Raw genomic sequence first — 10,662 nt, forward strand, 5'->3', positions numbered from 1 at the left:
CTCCTACAATTTTTTTTATTTCTACACTTGGGCATTGACATATGCACACTCCTACATCAGCAAATATATAAATTATTTTTAGACCTGTATAAGTACCATTGAGGTCATTTGCAACTAAATGACTCCACAAGGTTCATCACTAGATCTCACATAGAGGAAGTAGATAAAAGACAAATGTAAGTTGTCCTCTCAGTGCTATATACACTTTCTGGCACTGGTGTAGACACACAAATGCAGTTCAATCTTTTCAAGTGGATGAAAATTCCAGCAAAGAAAATAACCCAATTATTGAGAATATATAAAATGATTTCCCCAGTTAAATTATAGAATTTCAAGAAATAATTCTGTTCTTTAAAACATGGTTTCTTTTTAAATATTGTATTATCCTTTCATTTTCTGATTCCATTGTAGGTCACTTAGAAACCCATATTTCTGAACTTAGAGGTGCACGAATGTAATTCCATCCCTTGGCAGAATATGCTGGGCCAATCTCTGAGAGTATGAGACCACTTTGGTCCCCATAGTGAATTCCACGCAGCCTATTTGGACACATCCTGACTCAAAAAAAAAAATCCCAACGAAAAAGCATATCTCAAATTATGGAATTTTTTATAATATAATCTGGCTGGACTGTGACTGGTTTAACAAAAGCTTTTGTTATCTTCACTTACATCACAACATATGTGTTAATAATGAAAATAAAAAACAATATGGAGAGTCCATTCACAGAGATATAGAAATTCATTGAATCCTTTGACAACCATCTAGAGGGGACTTCCTTCACTTTCAAGTCACAGCAGACAGAAAGAGCAGTAGGACATCTTCATCATCAAAATTATATTGACATATTTGGGACCTGAAGAGTTGGCTCAGTAGTACTGGTCCTCTTGGTTACCCAAGTTTGATTCCCAGCACCTACATCAGATTTGTCACATCTACCTGTATTTCCATGTACTTGAGTGCATTCACCTTGCCTATTAGGAAACCAGATATACAAATGGTAAAAAGACAGATATGTATGTGATTCCATATAGTAAAAACGGCTTTATTCATGTGTCTGTTATCTTAGAAAAGAATGGAATTTAAATTTTTTTTTGTTTGTTTGTTTTTTGTTTTTTCAAGACAGGGTTTCTCTGTGTAGCTTTGTGCCTTTTCTGGAACTCACTTGGTAGCCCAGGCTGGCCTCAAACTCACAGAGATCCACCTGGCTCTGCCTCCCGAGTGCTGGGATTAAAGGCGTGTGCCACCACCGCCCGGCGGAATTTAATTTAAGTGCATTAAGTTTTGCAAATAGTTATACCATGTTCATGCTAGGTAACAATGGTGACCAGAGATGTCTGATCCCCTGTGACTGGAGGCACTGTCAGTTGTGAGCTGTCTTGTGAGTGCAGGGAATGAGAGTCAGGTCCTGTATATAAAAAGGTAGTGTTCTCAGTGCTGAGACTTATATTCAAGCCTATGAACATGTCATTAATAGTAGTAAGGTATGGATGGCTGATTTAAGTTCATCCTTACCTCAGTCCAGGTTACCCAGAAGAAATATAAGATTGATAGAACCCAAAACTACTTTAGAGTTAGTGCTCCAAGAATTTGTTTTTACTCTTCCCCAAATGAGAAATTATTGGTTGAGGAGCAGAGTATACAGTCATTTTGATTTTTGAAACATGTACCCAACCTCTAAGAGTCATACATTGTGTTTATGTATCCAAAAGACCCATGTGTTGTTTCTCTTTGAACTTATTCCAGTGATGGTCCATCCTAAAGTTGGCAAGTTTTCGCTAAGACCTCACATAACAAGCAAATGCTTGCAATTATCAATTCCATTGACTCACAGTTTTATGCCACAAACAGTTCATCTTCAAAATTTCCATTTTTTACACACATTATCACAAATGTTAGGAAAATGGACTGCATAACCAGAGACAGTTCTGACAAGGCAAGGCCCAAGGAGTTGTTTTTTAGGAAACATTTCTACTAGAAATATGAGACCAGATATAACTAAGAATATTCTGGATAAAAATGGATGACCAAGAGACTTCAAATTACCATTTAGAATGCTTTGTGTTGTAGGATATAAATCTATCCCCCTGTACTGAATGTTATGGTGACCCCTGAGACACTTACACCCTTTCCTCATTCAGGATCCTGATATTTTCTGGTTGTATTAAAAAAACAAAAACTCTCAAGTGATTTAACCTCTTAAAAAATCATTTACACTTAAAATATAGAATGAAATAGGATTTTTACCCACCATTTAAAAATGTTTATAGAGCTACTAAAAAACTCACATTTTCAAATAGTTGGTTAAAATATTCCTCTGGATTGTACAAGAAGCGAGGCAGGGTTAATGACAGACATGATGGATGGTTAGTCAGACTTGGCTTTTCTCTTTTACTTGAGAGACTGGACTCTGTTTTTCAGTGTCTCCACTTTCCACTGGCAGATCTGTAGTTGTTGGTCAGCCACTTTAGCCTGTTGCCTTTATTTTCCTCTTCCCTTTTGTTTGCACTCTTCTGTGTGATCCTTTCTCCTTTCCCATGGCCTTTTCCAGTGTTGCATCCACCTTGGCAGAGGCACGCTTGGAAAACAGTGTTTTGGCTTCTGTAATTACTTCCTGCTGACATTGGCACATTATTACCAGGGCCTTGGAAGACTAAAATGTTAGTCAAAGGTAAGGAGGCAATTTAGAAACCTCTGGTTCATTGACCAGCTGAAGAAACAGCATTTGCATCAGTTGGATTAGTTTATATCAGCTTTCATGAAGTTCAGGGCTCATAGTCACATGGAGCAGATATCATTAACAATTGATGCTTGGATGTGTCTGTCAGCAAAGTGCAAACCTGTGGAGATAGATATAAACTAGGAACAGATATTAAAATTTATAACCTTATGTGGAACGTTTAGACCCATATAATGCAAGCCTTTATGTCATCAGACCTTTATATTTCTCAGACCCTTGTCAGGACCTGTCAAACAATACCTGAATAGGGGAGTGTGGATTAAGAAAAGACAGATAGGAAAAACAGAGACATACAAGAAAGAAAGAGACATAGGATAGATTTGGGAGGACTATCACTGAATACTGTTGTATCCAGTTTACTCTACCTATTGCTTATATACAGCTGAGCAATAGACAAGGGAGCATCAGCAAAGCATACTACATTGTTACAGACTTCTTTATCTTAAGGTTCTTTGGGTTCAAGGAGCAGTAAAGCCACTTCCCTGCAACACAGATCTTAAAAGGTCTTATTAATAAAAAACCTAGAGCCAGATATTGGGGTAAAAGCTGAAAGATTAGAGTGGTAGGTAGCAAGCTACTACATCTTAGCTCTATGAAATCCCTTATATAAAACTCACATCTAATACCATATGAGTCTGTCAGGCCCTTTAGCACAAGAAAATGAGGAGATTGATCAACCATTGATAGGAAATGTGTGGGAGGTCTCAGAATTTCATAAAAAAATCATGTCAATAGTGAGGTTTTAAAAAAGGAATTTTCCATAACCTGGAAACAAGTTAAGGAAATTATATGGAAATGTCCTACTTGTTCATTTTACAATCAGACTCCACTACCTGCAGGATGTAACCTGAAGGACACTCAGAAGAATGAAATCTGTCAGATAGATGTGTTTCTTTTTGTAGAATTTGGAAAATTGAAACATGTGCACCACACAATTGATACCTACTCAGGATTTCCATGGGCAACTGCTCTGAGATTCAAAAAAGCTGATTCTGTAACCAAGAAATTGCTAGAAGTTTTGGCCATCATGTGTATACCTGTATAAGTTAAACCTGACAATGATCTAGCATATGTCTCTGATAAAATGAAACAGTTTTTTGCTTATTACAATATAAAACATATTACGGGTATATCATACAATCCTACAGGAGAAGTCACAGAAATAACAAATTGTACTCTAAAAGGTATGCTAAATAAATAAAAAGAGCAGCAAAACCCCCCTGAAATAGATTACATAATGCTTTATTAATTTTGTATTTTTTCAATGCTAATAAGAAATGAATAATAGCTGTGGAGAGACATTGGATAATAGAAAAAAACCTACAGAATTAAATCAACCTGTATATTTTAAGGACGTACTAACCTCAGAATGGAAACCAGGATATATGTTATATTGGGGATGAGGTTTTGCTTTTGTTTCTACAAGAGAAGATAAGCTATAAATACCATCAAAATTGATAAAGGGCTGCATGGTGGTAGCCCATGCCTTTAATCCCAGCACTTGGGAGGAAGAGCCAGGTGGCTCTTTGTGAGTTCGAGGCCAGCCTGGTCTACAGAGCGATTTCCAGGAAAGGCACAAAGCTACACAGAGAAACCCTGTTTCAAACAAAACCAAAAAAAAATTATGGGGTTGGGGATCTAGCTCAGGGGTAGAGTGCTTGCCTAGCATGAGGTAGGCCCTGGGTCCAATCCTCAGCTCCACAAAAAAATGATAAATATTTGATTAGAACAAGACAGACTTCTTAATTAGAAGAGGTGATAGTTCCTCAACCAGCATAAACATCCAATTTAAAATAACTTGGCCTAATGGTATTACATCACACATAAATTTCATGTCTTCCTAAATGTTTGTTTCTGCTCTTCTCTACAAACACTTATCACAAATGATGTTTATGTAGTCCCAGTTCATTTAAAAATTAAAGCTGGCTTTGGAGTTGGAGAATGAGTCTCTCCTTTAAAGCCAAACATGTTAAAAAGAAAATGCATAATTTCTGTATCATGTCAGAACAGTCTACTGATATGGGACAGAAGAAAACTAAAATTAAGGGATTATTCTACTGCCACTGCTCTCATAATACTTTAATTCTATTTTGATTATTTAAACTTTCTTTAAAGTATAAATTTTATATCAATATATATATATATATATATTTGTAGCTCAACATAAATCCAGTTACTCTGAAACTGATACAAGAGAAAGTAGGAAGTAGTCTTGAACACATTGGCATAGGAGATCACTTCCTAAATATAACACCAGTTTCATAGTCACTGAGAGAAGCAATCAATCAATTGGACCTCAAACAGGAGAAGCTTTCACAGAGCAAAGGACACAGTCAACAAGACAAAGCGTCAGCTTACAGAATGGAAAAGGATCTTCACCAACCCCACATCTGACAGAGGGCTGATATCCAGAATATATAAAGAACTCAAGAAATTAGACATCAAAATGCTCAACAGTTCAATTAAGAAATGGGCTATAGAGCTAAACAGAGAATTCTCAACAGAGGAAGCTCAAATGGCTGAAAGACATTTAAGGAATTGCTCAACCTCCCTAATCATCAGGGAAGTGCAAATCAAAAGGACTGTGAGATACCACCTTACACCCATCAGAATGGCTAAGATCAAAAACACTGAAGACAGCTTATGCTGGAGAGGATGTGGAGCTAGGGGAACACTCCTACATTGTTGGTGGGAATGCAAGCTTGTACTTTTCCATTTTGGAAATGAATATGGCACTTTCTTAGAAAATTGGGAATCATTCTCCCCCAAGATACAGCTATACCACTCTTGGGCATATACCCAAGGAATGCTCAATCATACCACAAGGGCACATTCTCAGCTGTGTTCGTAGCAGTATTATTTGTAATAGCCAGAACCTGGACACAAAGTAGATGCCCTTAAAATGAAGAATGGATAAATAAAATGTGGTACATATACATAGTGGAGTACTATGCAGCAGAGAAAAACAATGACATCATGAAGTTTGCAGGCAAATGGATAGATCCAGAAGAAATCATCCTGAGTGAGGTAACCCAGACTCAGAAAGACAAACATGGTATGTACTCACTTATAGAAAGATAATAGATGTAAAACAAAGGATGACAAGACTGCTACTAACAACTCCAGGGAGGCTACCTAGAAAACAGGACCCCAAGAAAGACACAGGGATTGTCCAACAACAGAGAAATGGATGAGGTCTACATGAGCAAACTGGACTTGAGTGCAGGTAATGAAGGGCAAGTGTTGGGGGAAAGAGAATTTAGGGCAATGAGAGGTCCCAGCAGGATCAGGAAGAGAGAGGGAGAACAAGGAAAAAGAGAATATGATAAATTATGACCCCATGGGAATAGGAAGAAGCAAAGTGGTAGAGTGATCCCCAGAAATCCACAGGTACCTCCACAAAAGACTAATGGCAATGGTCGAGAGAAAGCCTGAACTGACCTGCTTTGGTGATTGGATGGCTAAACACCCTAACTGTCATGCTAGAACTCTCCTCCAATGACTGAAGGAAGCAGATGCAGAGATCCATGGCCAAGCCCCAGGTGGAGCTCCTGGGAGTCCAATCCATGAGAGAGAAGTGGGATTGTATGAGCGAGAGATATTGAGACCATGATTAGAAAAAGCACAGGGACAAATAGCCAAACTAGTGGAAACACACGAACTATGAACCAATAGCTGAGGAGACCTCAACTGGATCAGGCCCTCTGGATAAGTGAGGCAGTTGATTAGCTTGAACAATCTAGGAGGCTCCCAGGCAGTGTCCCAGAAACTTTCCTTAGTGCATGAGCTGGCTTTTTTGGATCCTGGGGCCTATGCTGGGACACTTTGCTCAGCCTGGGTAAAGGGAGGAGGGGACTGGACCTGCCTCAACTGAAACTACCAGGCTGAGCTGAATCCCCAGGGGAGTCCTTGCCCTGGAGGAGATGGGAATGGGGGGTTGATTGGTGGAAGGCCAGGTAGCGGGGAAACCGGAGGAGGGAGGACAGGGGAATACATGGCTGATACGTAAAATTAAATTAATTATTAAATTAAAGAAAACAAAGTGCTTCTTCCATTAAATTGCTAAAATAAAAAAATCTGTTTTGCAAGCTTTGGTGACTCTGACTTCTGCCCCCAGCATGTAACAGGATCCTCCTAAATTCTGATTTTTTTCAATGGAAAAACTTTACAACTCCCAAACATATTCTGTTACAGTAGTTTATTTTAAAAAATTTTCTCCCATTTAAATTGGGGCGGTTCACTTTCACTCAAACAACAAACTTTCCAAAAAAGAATTACAAGACAGAGAAGAATATATTAATAGCTGGACTCAATATATACTACTTGAGTTCTAGTAAGTCACCAAAATCATTTATACACTTCTATTAAATACACCAATGGGCACAGGTGGCATTTATTTGTTGTTAGATTAGCCTGATAAGGATTAGAATTCTGAGATTGGAAAATGCAAACACAACTCTATATTTAGGATCAAACATGTTGATTTCTACCTTCCCTCTCCATCTTCTTTGCTTTTAGCATCTGAAAGTGGTTAATCAGTAAAGAATGTCTACCTGGTGACTCTTTCTGAATGGCAAAGGACAGGAGCTACACACAATATTTGATAACAGACATGAAAAGAAGTGTTAATTTTTTTTCAACAAAGTGAAGTGATTCTCTACTCTAAAGCATCATTTTAAGCATTTTTTGTAAGTTTAATATTTGATTACTCTGTTCCCAGAAAAAGATGTTCACCAGAAAGAGATGTGTAGCTCAGGTCATGTAAATGCTAGCTCATCACCCCACCAAAACAAACAAACAAAAAAACAAAAAACATGCAAACAAACAAACAAAAAACAAAATCCCACTTATAAAGGAAGTGATTTTATAAGTCATGCCTTGTGACAGCACACATCTGCATGGTGCATTCCAACCCATCCTTCTCCAGGTAGAAGAAACTGGCATGCAGAGAGGCTAAACTGCCAAAGACATAACCAAGAATTTCCTGGGTGTGCCTGCTGTCCTGACCTTGTTTTGCACTGTTCCTCAGACCTGCATTCTAAAGCTTTACCTGTGGCTATTTCAGACCTTATTCTCCTTGGATAGCCTTTGATATAGCTCAAAAAGGCCTGTTTCATGTCCTAGGAGGAGAAGGACAAAAATCAAAGTGACTTTTCACATCTGATAAGGTCTACTTACTTTTGAAGGAGGAAATTTGTCAAAGATCTGTTTATAGAAACCTTGATGAAGAGGCACAGAAGTTAGAGGGATACTGAGAAGTTTCCACAGGGATATGTGTACATCAGCCGTGGAGTTAATCTCCAACTTAAGGTTACTAGTGGACAAATTACCAGTCATTACTTATATCCCCGCGTACCTGGAATTTATGGTGTTACATTGCTCTCAGCTGTAAGGAGCCTCTTCTGACCTCCAAGGAAGGACATAGCATAAGATTGAAATTCATAGACAAGGCAGTGAATTCAGACCCAATTCCCCATATCTGAAAATTTTAATGGTCAGGAAATTCAAAGAAAAATACATTCATTGAAATGAAGCTTGTTGTATATAACACATTAGAAGAATTTAGCATGGTACTTGATATGGCAGGACAATATCGGGACATTTATTGACAGGGTGAAGTGGTTTGTGAGTCTTTGGGTGTCTCTGTGTCTTTGTAAAACTGTGACAGGGAAACAGGTTGGGTTCAGGAGGAAATAGGATCTCTTCTTCTGAGATAGATATGGTGCTGTTGAGCATTTCATGAAATACACATCTCACTGACTTGTGATAACCCCTCTGTCATAGAGTGGTTTCTTAACATCTTTATTACACTGAGTTATCAGGTATAGCAACTTAGAATGGAAGAAATTGATCATAGCCCATAATTAAAGGTAATAGTTCAATTTTTGGAAAATCAAGGTAGGAACTCAGCTAATCATATCACACCCACAGCCAAGAGCAGAGATAAACAAATGACCCATGCTGCCTGTTTGCTTATGCTTATGCTCTAGCTTCTTCATACTTACACAGTACAGGTTGCAGACAATGAAATGATTCTGCCCATTTTAGGGAGTCTTATCTCAATTAACAATAAATAAAATCCCACAGAGACATGTTCAAAGTAAATCTGATCTGTATAATTGCTCATTGATGGTCCCTCTTCCCAGGTGACTAGTTTCATTCAGTCTGATAATAAAAACTAAGAATCACACCACCCCAGCATCACTGCCAGGATTTGAGGAGATTTCTGCCTGCATTCAGAGCTGTGATTTTTTTTTTTTTTTTTTTGGTTTTTCAAGACAGGGTTTCTCTGTGTAGCTTTGCGCCTTTCCTGGAACTCGCTTTGGAGACCAGGCTGGCCTCGAACTCACAGAAATCCACCTGGCTCTGCCTCCCGAGTGCTGGGATTAAAGGCGTGCGCCACCACCACCCGGCGTCAGAGCTGTGATTTTTAATCTGTGGGTCACCACCCCATTGGGGATTGCATATCAGATATCCTGCAATCAAATATTTGAATTTTGATTCATAACAGTAGCAAAATTAAAATTAAGAGAAATTAAACAATTATGTTTAAGGTTCACCATGACATGAGGAACTACTGTTAGTGCTATTTAAAGGGTCAGAGAATTGGAAAAATTAAGAAACATTGATCTAGAGTGTGCAGTGGAACCCTAGTGTCTATGTTTCTACATATGAAGGAGCTTGCAAAGGATTTTCCTGAATACACTTTGCTGTATAGAAAACTCATATTCTGTATGGAAGACTCCAGCTGTCTGGCCACTTTTACTACCCAGTAACAGCAGAACACTTTGAGCTACTCAACAGAGAGTACAACATTCACTACACATGCTTATGACACAGATTTTAGTCACACTGAGCTCCATGACCATATCATGCTCCTATGGGTACTTGGTGCTTGGTTGTCTCAGGGTCTCCTCTAGTATTACTCTGCCCAGATGTTTCCTGAGGACTCTTTATGAGGAAATTGTTTAACTAGTGTCCCTCTCAGTCAGCATTAAGTCTGTAATGTCTTGTGGCTAAAGAGATAAGGAGATGCAGGTACAAATTATGAACTATAGCATATATAAATTTCTATGATATTATTACCTTCTGTACATAACATTTCAGTAGGAGATAAACATTCAGTTCCACACATGGAAAGAACTAAAGGATGTCCAATCAAGCGGGGAGAGATCTCTAGCTTTGGATGAAGGGCTTCCCTTGTATCCCGGCAGAGTCTCCTTTAAAGGTCAGCTTGACTTCTGGTGTATTATGATGAAAGCTCATTAGCAGGGAAGCAATGTCAGTTCTCATGACATCTGCAGCTCTTTCCTGGAAATTCTACTGTATCCTGGAGAGCCCTGGAATCCTCTGTGATGTCACTATGTTGTGGCAACACCAACTGCCCTTGGGAAGCTTATACAATGTCTTCACCATTTACTGATGAACATGATGGCATACTGAAGAGTCTAATTCAATAAGAGAATGGAGAGGGTAGAGAGATGAGAGAGTGACAGAAGAAAGCTGACCTTCAGCCTCAGTGTAAAACATCAAGAAAGAAATGGTCAAGAGAATGGTGTAATGAGCTCTGTGCAGGAAAAGGGAAGCTTCCTGGAGGAAGTGGGCTTGAGCTGAATCTTCCAGTAGTGGGGAACAGAAAGCTGGAGTCTCTGGGAACCAACAGAACTTCCCTGCTTATCATAGCTCTTGAAATTCAAGGATTCCAGGATATTAATTGTTCTGGCTCAGAAGTCAGGAACTGGTAAGGCCAATGCTTTATGCTGGGAACTCTTGCTTTCATTCCTTTTGGTAGATAGGCATTGATGTGTGAACATGAGATCAACATTAAAGTGGGAGGGATTAATGAGGTGTGCCCATTTCAAGGCAGAACATCACTGTACTTCAACCACACTGGCTAACTTTAGGTACTTCCCAGCTACTCT

At 38.8% G+C, this 10,662-nt stretch overlaps 1 long non-coding RNA gene across 1 annotated transcript; it reads right to left on the reverse strand.

The window, feature by feature from the left end:
* Positions 1–862: 862 nt before the first annotated feature.
* Positions 863–9,932, reverse strand: LOC131901136 (uncharacterized). Its single transcript, XR_009376385.1, has 3 exons — positions 9,827–9,932; positions 2,289–2,840; positions 863–974 (listed from the first exon to the last, which is right to left on the reverse strand). It is a non-coding gene; the product is annotated as an uncharacterized LOC131901136 (long non-coding RNA).
* Positions 9,933–10,662: the final 730 nt, after the last annotated feature.

The sequence above is a fragment of the Peromyscus eremicus genome, unplaced genomic scaffold (genome assembly GCF_949786415.1).
Source record: "Peromyscus eremicus unplaced genomic scaffold, PerEre_H2_v1 PerEre#2#chrX_unloc_3, whole genome shotgun sequence".
Taxonomy (NCBI): Eukaryota; Metazoa; Chordata; class Mammalia; order Rodentia; family Cricetidae; genus Peromyscus; species Peromyscus eremicus.